Genomic DNA, 9,104 nt, shown 5'->3' with positions numbered 1-9,104 from the left:
CTCTCATTAGACTTGCAGTTCATTCTCATGTCCCTTTGAGCATTTATCATAACTGTAGTTAGAAGTGAATTGGACTATCAGTCATCATTTCTGTATCTCTCACTAGAAAGTCTCATGAAAACAGAGACCATTGTCCATTGCTGTATCTTGCACAGTATTGAATGAATGATTAATGAATGAATAAATCTCATCTTCCTTTGTATTATCCCTTTAATTTTATTATGCTGTTTCATGGTTTGAAAATCCATTTTCTTGGTCTCCCCCACCCCCCCATGAATTGTTCTGTTTGTATCATGAATTTTCAAACTTCCTGGCCAACCCTAATTGACTAAAAATATTTATAGGAATTTCCCATAGTTATGTCTGTGCCAGTGACAACTAAATTGCCAGTTTCTTCTTCTTTAAATATTAGATTTCTGAAATACAAGTAGATTAACTCAGTGAAGAAAACAAGAAATAGAATCTTTTAATGTTTTGCACACTGCTTTTAAACTGCATTTTGAATGTATTTTTGAAATTTGCATAATCATTCATGGATCTCTTTTCATTTGAATACTTCAGTAATGACAACTTAAGATACATTGTTTACTGCGTATTCAAAATAATTTCAATTATCAGAGTGGATCTTTATGCATGCACCTGTTTGTGTATTTGCAATGGACTTAATTAGTAATATGATCGTGTATCCTGATGCTGTTTTGAAATTGTGACTTGAAATATACCATGGTAACTTCTGCAATATTAAGGAATAGTTTTTTCTTAATCCTGTTAAATTATCTAGGATGGGATTTTAAAACTTGAAATCTCCAACATATGCCACACTAGATTTATCAGTGTTTATGCTGTATATAGTTCAGTACATCAAGGCTTCTAAACATTGTGGAAATATGCTTGGCTGAGGGCCAGTTCTAACCAAAGGTAAACTCTAGTTCCCCAGGGAAATCTTCTTCCTATGAGCTTAATTACAGAATTTTGTCTTAAATATGCTTTAACATACATTTTTTTAAATTGTCTTTTGTAGCGAATATACAGGATTCTATTCATTTAATTCTACAATCTTAGTCATGACCCAGAGAGAGTAAACTCCCAGAAAGAGTAAACTGTCCATTTTAGAGTATAATGAAGTTATAAACTCAGAAAAACCTGTTCCAGTTCTATTCCTTACCAGTTAGGTAAAACTAAGTGTTTGGATCCTTGGCTCCTTCTCATTCTGTAAAATGTATAGTAGCAGTTCATGTCTTTTAGAGGTTTTGTGAAGATTCAATGATATAATGTCTGGAAGAGTTTAGTACAGATTCTAGCATACTGTAAGTGCTTGATAAATATTAACCATTATCATTTTTATTACCATTATTATTATATTGTTCATAGTAAGTATTTTGTCATTTATATGGGCACTTGCTATCTATACATTCCACATGTGTAAGTTTATTTTTCTCTAGACACTATAGATTTGATATCTGGTTGGCAAGATTGTTCTTCCTACCTTTCTTATTAAACACAGTAAACAATCATTTGATTTAAAAGTGATGTGTTGGTGTATGTCTCTGCATTACAGTGGATTCACTTGCCTTGCAGAAATGTCATTTGAACACCTTTTTCTGTGTGATACTGTAATACGCATTGGAGAAACAAAAGTGAATAATGCAATATTATATGTATCCAAAAACCTACTATTTTTAAAAAATAAGATATAGATTTATTTATTTATTTTATTTATTTACTTACTTACTTACTTGAGGGGGGAAGGGTCAGAAGGAGAAGGAGAGAAAGTCTCAAGCAAACTCTACAGTGAGCACAGAGCCCCAGTGCAGGGGCTCAACTTTACAATCCTGAGATAAAGACCTGAGCTGAAACCAAGAGTTAGATGCTACACTGACTGCTCTGCCCAGGCGCCCCCCAAAACCCGGTATTTTTAAAGCTACAAGTGAAGCCAAACTCTAGAGAAATAGAGAAGGAAAAGTAGCTCTGAATAATAATATACTTAAAGCATTTATACCAAATGAGGTATTTGCAAGTTAATTATCTAATCTAACATAGTTGCAGTTGAATAACTTTGGAAGTAATTGGGGAAACAAAGCATTGATAAGGTGTGTGTGTGTGTGCATGTGTGTGGTTCCTTGAATAATAGCATCTAATACGGGTTATTTTCTTTGAATTTGAAAACAGTATTGAAAAACAAAACATTGAGCACAATTTTCAAGATGGAAACAATTATTTTTATGTATATTTATGGAATTTTAAATAGTTGATCCAGAAAATTCTGTCACAGTCAAGTTCATAGTACTGGAGAAAATTCTGTCACAGTCAATTCAGCACATTCCTCATTTTGTATTTTATTTGTTAAATAGGCATTGATAAGAGGAGGAGAGGATCAATTTATCAACTTTAGAATCAAAATAGTGGTCCTATTGGTTCCTCATTAGTTCAACAGACTCCCAAACAGATTTTGTTGAACAGAAGTGCCCTACAAGGGGAGAAGCTGTGCAATGCAAACCTAACAGATGAGAGTGGCCAGGATGAGGCTAATAATTCAGACTGCAGTCACATCATGAGGGACTTTGAATAACATGGTAAGGCTGGGTTTGAGTAGGGTAGTAACACGGTCAAATCTGTATTTAGAAATCACTTTTTAAAAATTTGGGGGTGTCTTGGTGGCTCAGTCAGTTAAGCATCTGTGTTCAACTCAGATCATGATCCTGGGGTCCTGGGATCAAGTCCTACATCAGGCTTCTTGCTCAGCGGGGAGCCTGCCACTCCCTCTCCCTCTGCCTGCTGTTCCTCCTGCTTGTGCTTACTCTCTCTCTCTCTCTCTCTCTCAATCTCTGAAAAATAAATAAATAAAACCTTTATAAAAATTAATTTTTTTAGGGGCGCTGGGTTGGCTCAGCGGGTTAAAGCCTCTGCCTTCAGCTCAGGTTATGATCCCAGGTTCCTGGGATCGAGCTCCACATCGGGCTCTCTGCTTAGCAGGGAGCCTGCTTCCTCCTCTCTCTCTCTGCCTGCCTTTTTGCGTACTTGTGATCTCTATCTGTCAAATAAATAAATAAAATGTTTAAATTTTTTTTTTAATTTTTAATTTTATTTTTTTTTAGTTTTAGTTTTTATTTTATTTTATTAAGTGTGGGTTGTGGTCTAAACAACAGTCTTACTGGAAGCTGCTAGCAATAAGACCATGGCTATCAAACTAGCTTTCTTCATAGAAAATGGTTATTCTTTTAAGTGCTTCTGAAAATTTTATGGGGTAGTCTTAGCATTCTGAAGAATCTGTAGTAGTGTACATCATTTGTTGTCACTTAAAAATTTGGGGCAGAAAGAAATCACTACAGTTACCATTTCTGATTGACCATTTGCCAAGCCTATAGGTGACCTCCTACTGTCTCATAAGATCTGGCAGTCTTCTGTCTGCCCTCTTTGATTATTCCACTTTTCATTAGAAATCACTTTTTAAAAAAAAGATTTTATTTATTTTGTTTTAGAGAGAGAGAAATTGAGGGGAAGGGCAGAGAGAGAAAGAGAGATACTCAGGCAGACTCCCTGCTTAATGCAGAGCCCACCGGGCATCTCAGTCCCATGAACCTAAGATCATGATTTGAGCCTGAAGCAAGAGTTGGACAACTTAACCAACTGAGTCATCTAGGTACTGCAGAAGTCGCTTTTAATGCCTTGGATTATGGATTAGGGTAGGGGATATATCAGAGGTGAGAAGAATTATTTGGAAGTCCCTCCCATGAAATAGGAAGTCCCAGCAGGAGCTGGAACTAAGGGTATACAAGTTCTAATGGGTAAGGAAAGTGAGCAATTATAGGACTTATCAGTTATCTCCATAAGAGGAAAAAACAATAGGGCTTGAATCTTGTGTATTTCTATCATACTGGAGTTTCACATTAATAAAGTGTTAACATAAAAGAGAAAAAAAGGCATCAATAAACAAGGATGAAAAAGAATTTCATAAAATTACCATCCTACCAGAAAAAAGAAGGGGAGTGGGAGATAGGGAGATAGAAGCAAATGTACTACATGTATTCTGTATGTATTATATCTATTAATGTCATATGTACAGATACGTTATTATAAAGGAACATAGAACATTGAAAAGTTTTCCAGCCTCAAGTGACTTAAAAGACAATGAGATAGCAATTTAAATGGAGCAGGCTAGATTCACAAAAGGGGAAGTGATGAGTTTCATTTAGCTAATCAGTGGCAAAATATTATATAATTAATTATTAATTATTTATAAATAGAGCAAAGGAACGTGGTAATAGGTCTTGTAAATAGTGGGTGAATGGTTGTGGGAGAGGCAAGGATAGAGAATGAATAAAGCAAAACTTTGGTTTCAGAGAGCCTTCATCATATTGATTTGTTTGGACATTTCTATAATGATAATAGTTATAAATATTTTAACATATCATAAATGTGTATAGCATTGATTGATTGATCCACTGAGCCATTGGAAAACTCTTCTCTTTCTGGTTTAATTGGTGCTTGTAAGAACATACATCCTTTCTCAAGCATTGAGGAAAGAAGAGCTGGAAAAAATTGAACTCTGTTTTCTTCGAAAGTATGGAGAAGTATGGAGAAGGAAGGTTTAATTTGGGCAAAGATTAAAGAGACCCCTTATCATGCTTTTTGTTAAGAGTAGCCAAATTCTGGAAAAGTATGATAACAAGGACACTGTACACCAAAGATGACTGGCTATAAAGTGAGTTTTCATTTGATTTGAATAGGATTGAGTACCTTATTAATCACATTTGATTTACCACACACTTACGCACGAATAGCCCCTTGAAATTATTAGGTAACATCTATAAAGAACACACACATAGAGGACACATCTGGGTTCATGAGCAGCGGAATAATCTCTTTATATCTTCCGTCTTTTGTAGCACTTCACGTTGAAGCTCAGTGAGCTTCAGTGATTAGAACTCACCATGTGCATGCAACTTAAACGGGATATGCTGCAACCTAAGGGGAAGAAATGATATGCCAAATGGTTAGACGGAGTCAGAGGGAGAAAAGGAAATCACAGCCAAGGGAAAAGAAGGTAAAAAAAAAAATAAGAAAACCAGAGATCTATGTAAAATATTTCTTCATATACAGTACTGAAAATTTTGTGCCATATACCAGGCAGTGAAAACCAAATTAAACTGGTTAGAGAAAGAGTTCAAAAATCCAGTTCAAGTTCCTGGCTCAAAATATGACCTTGTACATGTCTTCTAACTCAGTTTTTCATCTACCTAAGGAGAACAAATGTTCTTGGAAGTAGAAAATAAACCACATGAAATCATCAGATATTAAGATGTGTTTGGATGCTCTTTGGAGGTCAAGGGTTTTGAAATTCTACATGTAATACAAAAATCCAAAAAGAAAAAATAATGAATTCTCTTCTGCTGGTCTAGTATAGTAATAAAAGTATTCATGTCTCAGCTAAATACTCAGATTGTCTTTCTACAGCTATCTGAAGTTCATTATATGAAGACACTTTCTTAGTTTCCTGGTAAAATTTCTTTTTATCAACCATCATGTAGTTTGAATTTCTGTATCCTCTGTAGTCTCAACACCAGAGAAATATTATTTCCAACTAGTCATAGACTGAGGAAACCAAAAAGTTTAGTGGTAGATGAGGGAAGGGCTTTGCTGGGGAATTTACTATCTTAAAGGCAAGTGGTTTCATTTCCAGACAGCTTGAATACGATGTAATTTATCATATTCAGTACCATAAAGAGCCCAGACATTTTACTAAATTCAGAGAGATAAAGCAGAAAACAATAACTACAGTAACCACAGAAACATAGCCTCAGATAGTATTGGGGAACTGTTAGTACCAGGGAAAGAAATGCAGAAATGCAGTGGGCAAATCAGTTTCTCCAAGGAATAACCTTGGTTTTTTGGGTTTCTTTTGTATGGATTTGTTTTTGTTTTGTTCTTGTTTCTTGATGTTGTATCTGTTTCACACAAAAGGAAGCAGAGCTTATATCCAATAACTTCAAATGCTGTTGTAAGTTTAAATAAAAAGATTCTGAATGTTTGCAAGGAAGAATGGAAAACGTTTTAGCGACATATACACGGACATTATAATTACTTCCATTAGTATTATACTAGTTACTGATAGACGTATTTCTTGTAATGAAGACCAAGATAAAAGTTGTTTAATAAATGGCCTAGAGCTTAGCATATATGGTTTCACTGTATCAAAACCCAAGACCCTTTATCTAGGGTCCTCATTATATATCCACTGATCTTAGATAACTTCTCTTCAGCTTCAGCCAAGCCATTCACATTCGGCCAACCAGAGGGAAAAGGTAATGGAAAAGGGAAAGGGGCAGGCATGATGCTTCCTTTAAGAAGTTATGATTAACTTGACTTAAAAAACATTGGCAGGGGCACAGGCACAATTAATGCAAGGGAGACTAGAAATTGTCTTTATAGCTGTGCAGCATATGCCTCACTCAAGCTCTATAGAAGAAAGGTAGAATGGGTATGTGAAGGCCAACTCTCAGACTTTGCCATAGTTCACCACTTGACTCTTCCAAAAAGGTTCAAATCTCTTCCTACTCATCAAACTACAACTACATGAGGAACCACATCGAGACCTGATGGAAAGGACAAAACATTACTTACCCAGACATGGACTTTGAACTGGATGCAACTTTAGAATTGTCTCCCTTGTAGAGGGAATGAATATCCCAAGGGAGACCATCCTTCTTGATGTGGCTCCTCATGCTTAGGGTATTGGAACATACAGGAATTGTCTTTTTCTCTCCCCTACACCAATATAATATGGTGAAATAAGAATAGCATAAACATTCAAAATGATTTTCTGGAAGAAAACATGGGAAATTCATAGCAGTCACTGAACTATCACAACCATTAAATCCCCCTGGGCAAGAGTGGTGAAAAATGTTTTGTCACTGAATTAAATTCCTTGGTTAACCCAAGTGGTAACTTATTATAACGCTCTCTGGATATTGTGACTATAGCTTGGTTTTGTCCTTTGTAAGACTTCCCTTGTCCTTCTTCATAATGAAAACATTAAAAAGGGTTTTTTGTTGTTTTGTTTTGTTTTAGAAGCTTGATAGTTTAGTCCACATCATGATCACAGGTTTGAAGTAGAGTTTTGCTTTAAGGTTAGGAAAATGACAAACGTCTGTAGGTGTCTTGTTCCTTGGGAAATAAAGTTTCTTTAAAAATTTAGTAGGCTTTAGTCAATTGTCTCTGCAAGTCATCGTAAGTAAAAATCTCATCAAAAGATACTTTTTATACTTAAATACACTGGTCTTTAATTCACTAGCTTTTTATTTTGTTTTGTTTTTAAGTTAACCTTGAATGGACTAGAACCTCCACATCTTAATCTGAGTTTTGCCTCTAAGCTTGCTCTCATTGTCTGGCTGAAAACTTTTTGCAGGAACTGCTTGGGGAAACTTGAGGCTACAGTCTTCTCTGCTATAAACTCTGCCTCTTCAGAGCAACCTGTTCTATCTAGGCTGCATTACACTATCAGTGGTGGAACTTAAAAAAAAAAAAATCAACAAAAAGAAGCTAACAGACCTATATTCTGACGTTTTCAAATCAATTTCTACTACAGTTTTAAACTCTATAACTTGCAGGTCTATAATTTTGCAAGTCTGCTTTTCAAGGTATCACAAGCAACAGTGTAATGAAACATCTGTATAACATCTTTGTATAACAAAGGTCTCCCACTCTGCAGCTTGCATTCCCTTGCTGACTTCAAGCAATCACAAAAAGAGAGCCACATATTTTAGATGGTTTGGTAGTATTTTTTCCTTTTAGCAATGCTCTTCTGGGTACCATCTGTATTATACAAATTTGTAAATGTTAGCAATAAGGGTAATTAAAAATAGAGATATTTATATCTTTCTCAATAACTGTCCAGACATCCAAAATAAATATAGAAGTAATAAAAACAAGAAGAGTGTATGTTAAATACAAAAGTCAAAAGTTTCTTATAAATGATGTATAATAATGACAAACCTCGGGTAAAATTGATTAAAACAGAGAAGAAAGACATGACCAAATATCAGAATGTTTGAATATCAGAATATGTGAATATGTGAATATTTAGACATAACAGATGTTGCACATAGAAGAGGTAATAAGAACATATTATGAAAAATGTCATTCCAGTAAATTTCAAACTCAACTACAATGGACCAAATTTTTAGAAAAATTAACATTACTGATACTAATTCAAAAACTGGAAAAATTCATAGACCTATAGCCATCAGAAAAATTGAATTATCCAAACATATTTGTGCACAGAAAGATTAAACCAGAGGTGAATTCCACAGAGAATTCTGTCAAAATAATTAAGAAAAAAAATCTATGCAATCTCTCATAGAGAAAAAGAGGAAACTACTCTACTCACATGATAAAGCTCACATTACCTTGGTACCAAACCTGACAAGAACATTTTGTGGATAAGAATGACATACCAATTTCACTTGTAAATGTGATGAAAATAGCCCCGAAAGATACTAGCAAGATATGAGAAGTCTAATAATATATGACCAAGTTGAGTTTATTCCAGGAATTATAATTGGTTTAACTTTAGAAAATTAACAGATGTGATCCTGCATGATTTGTATAGACAAAAAATGAGTATCTGGTGGAAAGAGAACAGTTTTGCTCTATACAAGGGAATCATAGCCTCTCATCCAATTCTAAGATCTGAGCCAATTCATAGACCTGGAAAGTTGTGCACAAAGAGGAGGCCTGATCTTGTTGCCGTAGGTAAATCCAGAAATTTTCTTTCTAATCTTCCGCTAAAGGAAGCTGCAATTATTCATCACACTGCCTGTGTCCAAGGAGGAGGGGAATAGACTTTTCCAGGATGATGTCAATTCTGAACTGAGATAGACCTTGGAAAACTGAAATATTTCTGTGGCCTACCCACAGAGAAGATACTTACGGAAGTGAGATAAGCAAAATTATGGCTTAAATTCATTTCACAGTGGACCCAGCACCCAATTGTCATTTCCTCAATTCCTGAATGCATCCAAAACACACTCATCAATGAGAAGAATCTCCATATCATCTCACTTACCCAAGGAGTAAAGGCTACTGTTCTACAAAGGGCAAGTAAA

The sequence above is a fragment of the Mustela erminea genome, chromosome 7 (assembly GCF_009829155.1).
Source record: "Mustela erminea isolate mMusErm1 chromosome 7, mMusErm1.Pri, whole genome shotgun sequence".
In the NCBI taxonomy this organism is placed as follows: Eukaryota; Metazoa; Chordata; class Mammalia; order Carnivora; family Mustelidae; genus Mustela; species Mustela erminea.
This window is presented reverse-complemented; position numbering follows the sequence as displayed.